Genomic DNA, 15452 nt, shown 5'->3' with positions numbered 1-15452 from the left:
TCTTTTATACATCTCCCACTCAATTGCATTTTTTCCCTGCAAAAATCATCCAAATGCCTCTCTCTTCTCTTTCACTAATAATCTTACTTATTCATCCCACCACTCACTACACTTTCTAATCAACCCACCTCCCGCTCTTCTCATGCCACAAGCATCTTTTGCGCAATCCATCACTGATTCCCTAAATACATCCCATTCCTCCCCCACTCCCCTTACTTCCATTGTTCTCACCTTTTTCCATTCTGTACTCAGTCTCTCCTGGTACTTCCTCACACAAGTCTCCTTCCCAAGCTCACTTACTCTCACCACCCTCTTCACCCCAACATTCACTCTTCTTTTCTGAAAACCCATACAAATCTTCACCTTAGCCTCCACAAGATAATGATCAGACATCCCTCCAGCTGCACCTCTCAGCACATTAACATCCAAAAGTCTCTCTTTCGCGCGCCTGTCAATTAACACTAATCCAATATATATATATATATATATATATATATATATATATATATATATATATATATATATATATATATATATATATATATATCTTTTTTTATTATTTTTTTTTCTTAATTTTCCAAAAGAAGGAACAGAGAAGGGGGCCAGGTGAGGATATTCCCTCAGAGGCCCAGTCCTCTGTTCTTGACGCTACCTCGCTAACGCGGGAAATGGCGAATAGTTTGAAAGAAAAGAAAAAGAAATATATATATATATTGTTGTTTCACAGTTATAGCCATGTATTAACTTCAGATTCTCGGTAATATTACGGTATGATATCAGGAAGTAAAAAGGAAATCGAGAGAACAAGAAAACTTTTACAGGAAGTTGAGAATAATCCCTCCTTCTTCCCTCGATTCTTAGAAGCTATTACCCACCAAGGATATCTGTTTATATATATATATATATATATATATATATATATATATATATATATATATATATATATATATATATATATATATATATTTTTTTTTTTTATACTATTCGCCATTTCCCGCGATAGCGAGGTAGCGTTAAGAACAGAGGACTGGGCCTTTGAGGGAATATCCTCACCTGGCCCTCTTCTCTGTTCCTTCTTTTGGAAAAAAATAAAAAAAAAAAAATCAGAGGGGAGGATTTCCAGCCCCCCGCTCCCTTCCCTTTTAGTCGCCTTCTACGACACGCAGGGAATACGTGGGAAGTATTCTTTCTCCCCTATCCCCAGGGATATATATATATATATATATATATATATATATATATATATATATATATATATATATATATATGTGCGCAGGAGGATGGATGTGCTGGAAATGAGATGTTTGAGGACAATGTGTGGTGTGAGGTGGTTTGATCGAGTGAGTAACGTAAGGGTAAGAGAGATGTGTGGAAATAAAAAGAGCGTGGTTGAGAGAGCAGAAGAGGGTGTTTTGAAGTGGTTTGGGCACATGGAGAGGATGAGTGAGGAAAGATTGACCAAGAGGATATATGTGTCGGAGGTGGAGGGAACAAGGAGAAGAGGGAGACCAAATTGGAGGTGGAAAGATGGAGTGAAAAAGATTTTGTGTGATCGGGGCCTGAACATGAAGGAGGGTGAAAGGAGGGCAAGGAATAGAGTGAATTGGAGCGATGTGGCATACCGGGGTTGACGTGCTGTCAGTGGATTGAAGCAGGGCATGTGAAGCGTCTGGGGTAAACCATGGAAAGCTGTGTAGGTATGTATATTTGCGTGTGTGGACGTATGTATATACATGTGTATGGGGGGGGGGGGTTGGGCCATTTCTTTCGTCTGTTTCCTTGCGCTACCTCGCAAACGCGGGAGACAGCGACAAAGTATAATAAATATAAATAAATATATATATATATATATATATATATATATATATATATATATATATATATATATATATATATATGATATGTGTGTGTGTGTGTGTACCGCCTGTGTATATGCATGGCTCAGCAGACTTCGAGAATTGGGGCTGTCAGTATTGCCAGACTTACCCATCCAAGAGTCCTCAGTGTCTGGCCAAACAAAGCCGAGACTTAAGAAAAGCCCAGGCACAAGGCGGTATCGGATTTGGATACCCCGCATCTGCAGGAACTGAAGACAGGGATATGACAATGGGAAAATGCCAAAGGAAGAAAGAGAAGGACGTATTGATAACCTGGTCCAGGACGTTTTTGGATGTTTATAATATATGCTTTTGCTCACATATGCTATGCGTACAACGCTACAGGTGTTCAGAGACATCATAGCAAGTGCTAGATGGGGTCAACTAAAGGTGTCCGGGTCGAGATTACCGCAGGTGTTGGGAATCATCAACACAGACACTGGCACATCATCATGTCTATTAAGGAGCAACGTCATCACAGATGTTGGTGTCCATGGCACGAAAAGTGTGTCTTGGTGTCAACATCACAGATGATGTTCTTGGACATCACGACAGCTGCGGAGAGACGTTGTCCAGAGGAGCTAGAAGGGCAGAATTTTAGATATTGTGTCATATTACCTCAGGTGTTCTGGAACATCAATTTAGATGTTAGAGGATAACGCAAACACTGAGAAGTAGCACGGCAGCTGTAGAGAAAGATAACAATGACATTAGGAAATAATTCTTTCTCCCAATATCTTTAGATATTGGGAGAAAGTGTCACTGGCATCCACTGTCATTCTATAATAAAATGCGGACCACAAGACTCGCTTATGACCCTCCAATGACAAACTGATAGTGGCTAAGATCGACGTGGTTGTATAGCATATTACTCGTGACACATTCAGTTCTTTTAATGAATCATGCGGTGTAAGATGTCAGGCCATTGGTCAAGCTTGTCAGAGTACTAACAAGGAGTTCTATAGGTTATTCACTGTGTCAGAAAGCATTAGAACCAATAGTATTGATTTCTGTTCAGGCAATGAGCAGTATAAAGGCACGAGACCCAAGACCTCCCTCGTCTACTTGTGTCAGAGGATTTCCCTTACTGTATACAACACATCATAAGTATCAGGATCGAAGAGTTCAAAATATCTGATGTTCGTCAAGGTTAAGAATAAAAATGTAAGCCCTTACTATGCTGGCTGACCGGAGCCAAGCAGTCCTTTAAGACGTTAATTGACCTTCTTGGATTTGATATCTTCTTGTACACGTAACACCCAATCAAGCAAAGAATTTCTATGGATGACTTTATCAAGCCAACGTTTCACAGCAGAGATGATATACTGATTTTTGTCTGTTCTCATATTCCTACGTTCGAGTTAGAAGTGAGATGATATTTAATAACACAGAAACAAATAGTTTCAAGTATAAGTCATATTCAGGCGCTCCCATTTCTTCGAGCTGTTGTTGCCGTGATTCAAACCATAGTACCAAGTATTGTTATTAGCCATCCTCCTGTTCCTTTTCAATTACTTTCTAGTATTAAGAACCAAGGTCAGTGTTCTTTTCTTACGTTTTCTGTAAGACCTCTCTGAGCTTTAAGTTTAGCGGGCCTCTGTATGTAGAGTGGCATAGAGCAATTACATTTCTGAAAGTACCTTGGCTCACATCAAAACCTTCACATGTAACATGTAATAAATCTTAAGGTGTTACCTTATTCCATGACGTTTGTCCACCCACCGAATCTCCACATATCCTTGGGTATAAACTTGTCTGTATTCACCTTTCCATTCATCATTGCAGTTCTCGTTCAGATTATAATCATATATACACACACACACATATATATATATATATATATATATATATATATATATATATATATATATTTATATCAATCCTTTATCATTTATATTTGAAGTCAACGTTAAGTTAGGCAACGGCTTTGTAACTTCTAGTGTTCCAATTCCTTGTTTCTCTCATTCTGACACTTTCTTCCAGTCTTGATTCTCTGTTCTCGCTAAATCAATCTTGATTACCTATAACTGAAATTCGAATCATCCTTTTCGTTCCCTGTAAAATTCCACTCCACTTCCATTAATGTTTCTCTTTCCAGACTTCATGTTTTGTTATTCAGTCTTCACCTCTAGGTGAAAAAAAGAAGACATTTTTCATTTTCATTTTTACCTTCTGCCATCTGAGCCTCCTCCTGTCTTCGCGGGCTGCCATCTGCAGTCCTGGTCTTTGCATTGTGTCACTAACAATGGCAATTTTAATTGAAGGATCTGGTAAATGATTGCCCTCCTTCGTAGTCTTCCGCATTCTGGATATTCGTTCATGTTATCAAGCGCCCCAAAAATGTCGTCTTTTTAAACCAAGTTTTCCTATTTTCCAGTGCGCTTGGCCCCTTCTTCTTAGCATTCATCTCCATTTATTCCCTTCAACTACATATAAAGGACCCGCTTTCCTCTCTTGGTCCTAAATTATTTCTCATCCCTGTCAGTTTCGTTTTTCTTTTTTTCTCATTCGAACCCCTATTTAATTCTTTCTTGACTATGATACTGGATGGTATAGATCCTATAGATGCGAAAATTACAAAAGAATTATATATATATATATATATATATATATATATATATATATATATATATATATATATATATATATATATATATCGTAAGATTAAAAGCACTAATTCTTTAGAAAAATGTGTCTGACACTGATCAAAATATTCAGAAACTGGCATACACAACTAGGCAAGCAAACATATAAACAATGCATATGTATGGTAAATGGAGAGCTCAACTAATCTCTGTGTAAATAGAAATAATAATCATTGAAATCACACATTCAGTCAAACACACAAACAATTTCAATGTCGCTTGAACATTCACACACTCGAGCATGGATCTATGTAAGCACACACACACAATGAATTATATATGTATGTGTATCATCCTACACCGGAAAAAACTACCATTACATTTTTCAGTCTGATGATATACAATGGACGAATGAGTTTGCCAAATGCTCTTAGGTCTTGCCTTACGTTGATAACCCTACTTTACTTATATATATATATATATATATATATATATATATATATATATATATATATATATATATATATATATATATATATATATTTCTCGCAGAACAAAGTTTATAATGCACACTATACTGTTATCTAAGTTATAACGAATCGTACTTCTTTCTCACATTCACGCTTATTAAACCCATCGGGACGACAGGAGTCGTAGTATTCATTTTGAAATCCATCTTACCCATCTGCAAAGATAATTTATTTGTTGGGTGTACATACACACATAGAGACACGCCCACACATGCCAACTACTATATTAATGTGACACAGTCAACATGTAACTATTCATCACTTAATGTTACACTTCTGACACGTATATCCACTTTGTCAACCTCTCCTCACTCATTCTCTCCAAATGTCCCTCTTCTGCTCACTTACTTTCACCACTCTCTCTTTACCCATAATGTTTCTTCTTTTCTGGAAATCTTTACAAATCTTCACCCTCGCCTCCACAAGGTAATGATCAAATATCCCGCCAGCAGCCCCTCTCACCACAGTTGCATCCAAAAGTCTCTCTTATGCACGCTTATCAATTGTTATGTTGTTTGACTATGCCCTCTGACCAATCATACTCGTATACTTGTGTATGCCCTCTTAAAACCAGGTATTTCCGATCTCAACCCTTTTCCAGCACATAACTCCACGAGCTGTTCACCATTTTCGTTTTCATTACTGAATTCCTCATCCCCCCATCCCCCCGCGAGTTATACCCTAACCGCCACAGTACCCATCCTTGCATTTAGATTATTCATCACTAATACCCGTCTCTTACATCAGAATTGCTGACACATTCGCTTAGCTGCTCCCAAAACACTGTTTCTCATGATCTTTCTTCTCATGACCAGGTGCGTCAGTACTAATAATCACCTATCTCTCGCAATCCACTTTAATCATTACTCACGTCAGGCTCGAGCTATGTTCTCTACACTCTTTCACACTTCGACAACTCATACTTCAGTAGTAGTGCTACCCCTTCCTTAGCCTACAATCAAAACCCTATACCAAACACTGTCTTTACTGCTAAGATATTACGAAATATATATAATATATATATATATATATATATATATATATATATATATATATATATATATATATATATATATATATATTTGCTTATTCATTACTTATGCATAACAAAAAGGATAGATATATGCCTGAATTAGAAAAGGAAAATATTAGACCAAATCATATTCTAAGAATTCAAGTCAAAGTTTGATGCTGAGAGCATAATGAGTCGGGTTCCAGAATTAATTAAACTGTATTAGTTTGGTTTCCTGTCTTTCAAAAGTTTTGTGAAAAGTGAAGTCGGGGAAATTAACTTCTCGATTGTCCTACAAATAGGTTTTGGAGCCTGAGAGGCAACCTGATCTGTGAAGGTCGTGGTTGACATTTACGGCCTCCTGCTGCCACTCGTCAATATGTTCTGCCACTGCTGATCATACCATGCCACCTCCGACTATGTCCTGCCATTATTGGCAGTGTCCTGCCACCAGTGACTGTCCTGTCGCAACCACATATGTTCAGCTACCATTAACTATGTCCTGACACCACTGATCGTTGTCCTGCCACCGCTACTTATGTCCTGCCACCGTTGGAGGTGCTCTGATACTATTGCCTATGTCCTACCACCACTAGCTGTTGTCCTGCCACCACTTCCTATGTCCTGCCACCCCTGGACATGTTCTGTCACCTGTGTCTTGACACGAGTGTCTTTTATGTTGGAGGTCCCAGTTACGGACAAAAGTCCACGTCAAGGCTGGGCTTCAATTGAAATATAGAGAAAATTATGTAACGGAAACAGAAAGGACAAGGGAAAGTATTAACGATTTTTTGGAGGAAGTGAAAAACTTGTCTTTTGAAATGCTCTAGGTCATAGTTACTGGGAAAGACATGAGAAGGAGGAGGGTTACAAAGCTTCAACGTGTAGGAAAAGAGTCAGATATATCGTGTAGCCTGACAGACATGAACATCTACACATGGTATCATTCGTCATTGTAATTGGATGTGTAAAGAGATGTGGGTAGGTAGAGCTTCTCTTCTGTGTTAATATTATTCTTTTCGTCATCTAAAAGAAGAGGAAAGAGGGAGATGGAAGACAAAAACAGAACTGTATATGAAGTAAGTGAAATATCTAAGAATACATATCCGGAAGAGGTTTTGTAGCTTGGTATACGATATTGATAAGAAATATACATATACATAATTCAAACAAAGTCTGTTTGGGACGTCTGCAAACCACTTTCATTAGCTAGAGTCAGATCCACATATTTCAAGTAAGACATGGAAACTTTCGGGGAACCAATCAAGTGAGGATGCTGCCAGCCTTGTGTTGATCACTTTAGCTTGGGATTTGTTGACCCTGGTTAAGTCAGAAGAGCCAGCCAGCCAGCCACCATCAACTCTGTTGTATTGACCTGGCCAGACTAGAGGCCACGAACCACAGCCAACCTTAAACCTTGCCTCTCCTTGCCTGCCTGCTTCCTTCATTACCGTGGCACCAGATACCCCGAGTCTGAAAGATGATACTGCCGCTGTCAGACCAGGTTATTGTAGGGATGCTGGGTTGGTAGGCTATAAATACGGTGATATTAAGGCTGTTGCTGGATGCAGGTATTATGAGCGGAGGTCAGGTGAGGAGGAGAAATCCACTGTGGGGGTCAGGTGAAGGAGAATATGTGTGTAGGTTTATCCAGTGGTCATGCGGGTTAACGTGTGGGTAAGGGCAAAGGGAAGAACTAGAAAAGGAGACTTGTAGTTGTGAGTTCGCCCGAGATATTAGGCGAGCGGACGACACAGACGTAGGAATAGTAATCAGAGATCAGTGAATTATTCAGATGGAGGTGCACTGTCTACAGCGGCGGATCAGATGAGCAACCATGATGATGTATGACCATGATGGACCTTACTGGAAGATAGGGTGAAGATAGAGGTACAATTCAGGGGTCTGATGAGGATACTGTGGCTGTAAAGCCACTTGAAAAGTCCAGATTAGAATCCCTTGTAGAAGCAGATCCTAGCAGGTTCTAGAGAGTACCACGCAGCCACAAAAAAGTGGTCTGATGAAGGGCCATGTATACGCAGATGTAGTCAAGGATTGGGTGAAGAGTCATGTATGTAGAGGAGATGACGCAGTCGAGGGTAAATTGAGGGTCCATGTGTTGATCAGGATGAAGAGAAGCGTCAGACTAAGAGGATCAGGTGGAGGATTATATAGATTCAAGTTCAACGAGGTGCCGGGTGATAATCCTCCAGAAGTAGGTAGATTTAGGGTTAAGGTTAGGAACAGGGGAAACCTAAGCTTCGAGAGGGATTTGATAGGAACTCGTTTATGTATATTCAGAGAGGGATCAGACTAGAGGATATACAGGTGAAGATTCATGGTAAGGAATACATCTTTGTGAGTGTAGTAATGAAGAATATTCAGGTATATACAGCCATATACAAGTATAGATGAGGTGAAGATTCATGATGAAGTCGTGAACGTAGCAACGAATTGAGTGAGGAACCACACAGCTTAGGGTAATTGGAGGGTTCAGGCCATCAAGCTCGTAGATGCAGATACTGTGAAGCATCAGGCACGTAAGTAGATTTAGATACAGTGGTAGAAAAGAACCCAATGTAGAGAAAATGTAGATGTTCTTGCGGTGTCCGGGATGGGAAAGTTGTGACAGAGATTGAGATAGATAGATAGATAGATAGAGAGAGAGAAAGAGAGAGAGAGAGAGAGAGAGAGAGAGAGAGAGAGAGAGAGAGAGAGAGAGAGAGAGAGAGAGAGACACGGGTAGACGCAGGCACTCCTCCAGCCAGAGCTCGGGGAGGGAAGTATATGAGAGGGACATGTCTAGGGTGAGGGGGAAGGTTTGTTTGCCATTGCTGGGGGGCCGCCTGGAGTGAGGGGAGAGTAGGTCGGGTAGAGTCAGGAAGGAAGAGTGAGGGAATGGATGAGAAGAGTGTGGAGGGAGGGAAGATGAAAGAGAGGGCGGGATGACACAGAAGGAGGGAGAGAAGTTGGGAAGGGATGGAGGGAGAGACGGAGAGGGAAATAGAACGGGATAGATTAACGGAAACAACAGGAAGGACGTAGTGAGGGAGGGAAGAAGGATGGAAACGATGGAAGGGAGGAGGGCGATAGCGAGGGAGGAGAGAGGGTCGTTAGTGAGGGAGGGGAGGAGGACGGTGGTGAGGAAGGAGAGGAGGAAGGTGGTGAGGGAAGAGTGAGGGTCGTTAGTGAGGGATGGAGGGGAGTACGGTAGTGAAGGAGGAGAGAAGGTTTATAACGGAGGACGAAAGTGAGGGAAGGAAAAGAGGGAGGAGACGAAGGACTAGATGGAGAGAGAGGGGATAGATGGAATGGGGAAAAGGATGGTAGAGAAGGAGGAGATGGCATGGAGAAAGGAAGGTAAGAAGGATATGAGAGAGAGAGAGAGAGAGAGAGAGAGAGAGAGAGAGAGAGAGAGAGAGAGAGAGAGAGAGAGAGACCAGGGTACTATAGAGTGTCAGACTCAGTTAGCCCTACGCCTATGATGTTTTATTTTCTTCACTTAAAGTTATGATCTACTGATAAAGTTAGTTAGTACTTTTTCGCTGACTGCAAACCTAATTTAGTTCACGTTAACCGTATACATAATTTGGTTCAAGATATGTGTGTGTGTGTGTGTGTGTGTGTGTGTGTGTGTGTGTGTGTGTGTGTGTGTTTGTGAACGTATACAAAATATGTAGGTACATAGAACACCGCTGTCAAACGCTTCCTTTACTACATAAGCCCGCACCTCCGTGTTAAACATAATACACTTGATAATGCATTATGGTTGAAGCCTCACTGTAGTTCCTCGAACTAAGGATATTCCCAAACCGTTCCATCAACAAATTCAGTTTAATTATCCTTTTCTTTTATCATATGTGGAATAACGCTGCTGATAACTCGACTCAAATTTAGCGGTAGTTTTGTTGGTATCCTAAATTATAATGTTGGCCAGGGGAGTCCTGACGCTCCTGGACGTGACCAGACTTTGAGTGGGACGGAGGGAGACGGAAGGGAGTGAAAGGGAGAGAAGGAGGGAATGGAGATAAGGAAAGGGAAGGGAGAGCGTGAGAGGGAAGGGAAAGAATGAGAGGGAAGGGACACAAAAAGAGAGGGGAAAGGAAAGGAGAGAAGGAGAGGGTAGGAAAGGAAGAATTGGATTGGGTAGAGAAGGGAGGGAAGGAGAGGAATAGAAGAGGAGGAGAGGGCAGGGAAGGGAGAAGGTAAGGGAATAGAAGGGAGAGGAGGACAGGGAAGGGGAAGGGAGAGAGTGTTGCGGGGTGAGAGGGGAAAGAGAATGAGAAGAACTTTAGGGAAGATAAAGGTATGAAAGGGCGAGAGTAACTGGGTGTACTGAGCTGTGGAGGATAAGAGGAAGAAGGATGGGGAGTAAGTGGAGGGAGGGTGGAGGATTAGTGAGGGGCAAGAAAAAGTATGGTGAAGGAAAAGGTGAAAGATAGTCAGAGGGGGAAAAGGGAAATGAGGTAGTGAAGGAGAGAATGGGCAATGGGAGGATAGAAGAAAGAGATAGTGAGAGGATATGCGAATAGTGAGAGTGTGAGGATGATGATGAAGATGATGAGGGTTGTGACTGAGAGTGAGAGGCCATTATGATCGAGGGAGGAGTGAGGAAAGTGACAGTTTAAAGGAGATGGTTGGTAGCTGATGATGTAAGAGAGGTGGTGGTAGTGAGAGTGAGTGAGAGGTGGGAGGTAGCTCGCATGAGAGGCAAAGGATAGTGGTGAGAGTTAGGGAGGTAGTAGAGTAGTAAGGAAGTGAAGGAGGTGTGGATAATGAGAGCATCTATCAAATTTTCCCCCTTCACTCATTTCCCTCTCTACATACCCACGCCATCAACCCACAGTCCCTCCATACTCCCTTCCCTTATCTCCATCACCACCACCGCTATTCTCCTCTCCAACATCTGGGGGGGGGCCTCCACCGTAGTGAGGGAGGGAGATGGGAACTTGAGTCCTGCCCCATTTCCAGCCCGGCGGGAGGTGTGGGAGGGTAGAGAGGAGAAAGCCACCCCTTCGCCCCTTCTCGGGAGTTTGGGCTCTGGAGAAGGTGCCTCTAACCCGGCCTCCCGTGCACCTAACTCCATTACGCTCTTCATAAACCGGGAATAATGGAATTATCAGCATGCTGCTGTGCCGCCCCTCACCTTGGTCGGTAAGGGGCGACTACGGAAGTGACGTGGGAGGAGGGAGAGTAATGCGGAGTGGGAGAAGCTGTCAAGGTTAGAGGGCTGGGGAGAGAGAGAGAGAGAGAGAGAGAGAGAGAGAGAGAGAGAGAGTAATGAGAGTAAGAAGTAGAAACATAGGAAGGCGGTGAGAGTTCCCGCCACTTTGATGGTACACGTCAGTCTAACACAACACGTCACTAATATCACACATCAATCTGGTGGCACACTTGTCTCCCAGGCCACTCGTTACTCTAGCGGCACACACGTCACTCTGGCGGCATTTGTCAGTCTGGGTGTCACTCCTCACTCTTGCAGTACACGTCACTCTGGTGTCACTCTCCACTCTCTCAGCACATGCCACTCTGGCGGCACGCGTCACTTTGGTGTCACTCCTCGCTCTCGTAGCACACGTCTCTGTTGATGGCATGCGTCTTTGCATCAGCTTGTGTTTCCCGCTGAGGGCTGGCTCTCTTTACACATACCTCACTTACCAAGACTTCAAATTTTTCACCTCACTTGACAACATCACCAGGAGGGAAAAATTCTCAATCTTTACGTTACTTCATTACACGAACGACAGGATGTCATGTGTCATGCCTTACGGCCGGTCATGCACATCCAATAGACGAGGGAGACATAGCTATGCACGGGATGAGGTTAAACAGATGGTGTGGGGACTTTAAGGTGGGATGGAAGTGAGGAATGAGTACGGGTGGAGGGGATAGTGAAGGGTGAGATGGAAGAGGAGTGAAGGGGACTAGTGAAGGGTGAGCGGGAAGAGGATTAATGGTGTAAGGGCTACGAGAATGATTAGCCACCGAGACGTAATTTGACTGAAGAGGACGAGGTAATAATGGGCGTTGACTGACATGGAAGGGAAGGGGAGGAAGAGGAGGAGGAGAGGAGGAGGAGCTTTGTCCAAATGGACGATAATGGGCACGAATTCTATCACGCTTATTAGTGAGGCGATTACAGAGGGGTTGTTGGGCTCAGTCAGTGCTTGTCAAGGTGTAATTAACTATTTACGCTATGCTGGGGTCTGTGGCTGTGTGTGTGTGTGTGTGTGTGTGTGTGTGTGTGTGTGTGTGTGTGTGTGTGTAATTACTTTCTTGTGCTGAATGAGGAGGAAGTTTTAGACTTCTGGAGCTTTATCTTCTTAGCATTCTCTCCTATTATTTATACAACCTTTAAAAGCCATATACTTACTGTCTGCATTAACCATGCTTACATCTCTTTTAACATGTTTCTCGCCTAATCTCATGTTATATCCTCTGGCTGTTCTATCCTTACATCTTTCGAAGAATTATCCACGTTCTCAATCTGTTCTAAAAACTTAAAAGGTTGTGATCAGGTCACCTCTCGCTCTTCTCTCTTTCATTGTGGGCAAATTGAAAACTTTCAACCCTGCCCTTTAACTTAGTCCTGTTATTTCTGGTACAACCTTTGTAACTCACCTCTGGACCTTCTCTAACAGCTCTTTGTGCTTCTTTAGGCGAAGTGATCAAACTTGAGAAGTTATTCTAGTTTTGGCCTTATGTAGGAAGTGAAACTCCTTGCTAGATATGTTATCTTCTCTATACTTGAATCTTATTATGATAACTGCTCAGCAGGCAGTTTGTCTTTTATACTATTCTCCTTAATGAAGGACTCTGCTGGCTACAGGTTATGTGGATGATGTCGACTCCTAAGTCCGTCTCGCATATACAGCAGACTCCTGAAGCTTATTATCCCGCTGTATAAAGATCACAGTGAGGTCTTCCTTCACATTGCCTCATTCTCATTACTTGAGTGTGAACCGTCTGTTACGTCCTTTGTGGAGATGTGTGCCTCAACGACAGACTGACGTACTCCTCCTCCTCCCCTTACAGGCTGTGAAGCTAAGCTGCGCCCCCTTCACCTATCCCCTCTCCCCTCACCACCGACCACCTACCCAGCCCCCATCTCCCTGCTTCCCACTGCCCCGGGAAAGTTTTTAATTACCGGGAGAATTGTTTTTCCTTCATGAGCTTTATTAACTATTTCTATCATTATTATTTTCACCGTCTCTCGTACGTTTTCGCTCCTCATTTCTCATCAGTTTTTTTTTTTTCTGTCTCTTATTTTCTTTTCTTTGCTGACTATAGTATCATATATCATTTCTGAGCCACAGCTCAATATTTTTGTCCTTTCTCTTTTTTTTTTTTTTTCATTCTTTCCCTTTGTGGTTCTTATTCATTTTCCAACACCACTGAATACAGCCGCCCATTAAGCAGATATTTTTCTCTCTTCTTGAATACCCGCAAGTCTCTCTCTCTCTCTCTCTCTCTCTCTCTCTCTCTCTCTCTCTCTCTCTCTCTCTCTCTCTCTCTCTCTCTCTCTTTCTCCAATTCACGCTTTGTCATAGTTCTCGTCTGCTGACGTTACTCACCTCAGTAAGAGTATTAGGAGTACCTTTGTCGAGTATTATGTGCGAGATGGAGAGACTTGGGGATGGAGTCGACCCACAGGTCGATGGAAGAAGGCATATAAGACAGCAAACCTGCGCTGAGGAAGGGAACGTGTCATCCAATGGTGTGCTGCCTCACTGCTCCTCTTGTCACTAACCTTCCCGTTACCCTAGTGGATAGAACCTCCGGTGTAGATGGTTGTGCACCACCTGGTACCTAGAGCAGACAGGCAGATAAACAGACTAACAGGCTGAGACAAACAAACACACGGACAGATAAACAAACATAAAGACAGACAGAATGAAAGACTGAATAATCTTCATCAGAAATCAACTCTTGTTTTAAGAGTGGCTCTTTAATATAGGTGCATCTTTCCTTTTTTCACAAAATTCAAGTTGAACATTAGGAAAGATCAATTGTTCTTCTCAGAATGACTCGTATATGACTCGAATGACTCGAATGACAGAGCGCAATGTCGACCAGCAACTGAGGCAAAGGTATATGATACAAGACGAGGGATTTTCACAGCGTTGTGGGCATTCGCTGGAGATCCACGAGGCTTTCATTCTTTTTTTTTTACAGAGCCGCTGCCTGGCGTTTGACGGCCATTTATTCAGCGTGGCTGGAACTGCGTAGATGCCTCGCGAGGGAGACGAAGGTTATCGAAAGAGATCTGAGAAAGAGAAAAGGAAATAGATATGTATTTTATATCGTATTATATCCTATTATATCATTATATCGTATTATATCCTATTATATCATTATATCGTATTATATCCTATTATATCATTATATCGTATTATATCCTATTATATCATTATATCGTATTATATCCTATTATATCATTATATCGTATTATATCCTATTATATCATTATATCGTATTATATCCTATTATATCATTATATCGTATTATATCCTATTATATCATTATATCGTATTATATCCTATTATATCATTATATCGTATTATATCCTATTATATCATTATATCGTATTATATCCTATTATATCATTATATCGTATTATATCCTATTATATCATTATATCGTATTATATCCTATTATATCATTATATCGTATTATATCCTATTATATCATTATATCGTATTATATCCTATTATATCATTATATCGTATTATATCCTATTATATCATTATATCGTATTATATCCTATTATATCATTATATCGTATTATATCCTATTATATCATTATATCGTATTATATCCTATTATATCATTATATCGTATTATATCCTATTATATCATTATATCGTATTATATCCTATTATATCATTATATCGTATTATATCCTATTATATCATTATATCGTATTATATCCTATTATATCATTATATCGTATTATATCCTATTATATCATTATATCGTATTATATCCTATTATATCATTATATCGTATTATATCCTATTATATCATTATATCGTATTATATCCTATTATATCATTATATCGTATTATATCCTATTATATCATTATATCGTATTATATCCTATTATATCATTATATCGTATTATATCCTATTATATCATTATATCGTATTATATCCTATTATATCATTATATCGTATTATATCCTATTATATCATTATATCGTATTATATCCTATTATATCATTATATCGTATTATATCCTATTATATCATTATATCGTATTATATCCTATTATATCATTATATCGTATTATATCCTATTATATCATTATATCGTATTATATCCTATTATATCATTATATCGTATTATATCCTATTATATCATTATATCGTATTATATCCTATTATATCATTATATCGTATTATATCCTATTATATCATTATATCGTATTATATCCTATTATATCATT

This window comes from Panulirus ornatus, chromosome 20 (assembly GCF_036320965.1).
Source record: "Panulirus ornatus isolate Po-2019 chromosome 20, ASM3632096v1, whole genome shotgun sequence".
Lineage (NCBI taxonomy): Eukaryota > Metazoa > Arthropoda > Malacostraca > Decapoda > Palinuridae > Panulirus > Panulirus ornatus.
Note: the sequence above shows the minus strand (reverse complement) of the source record.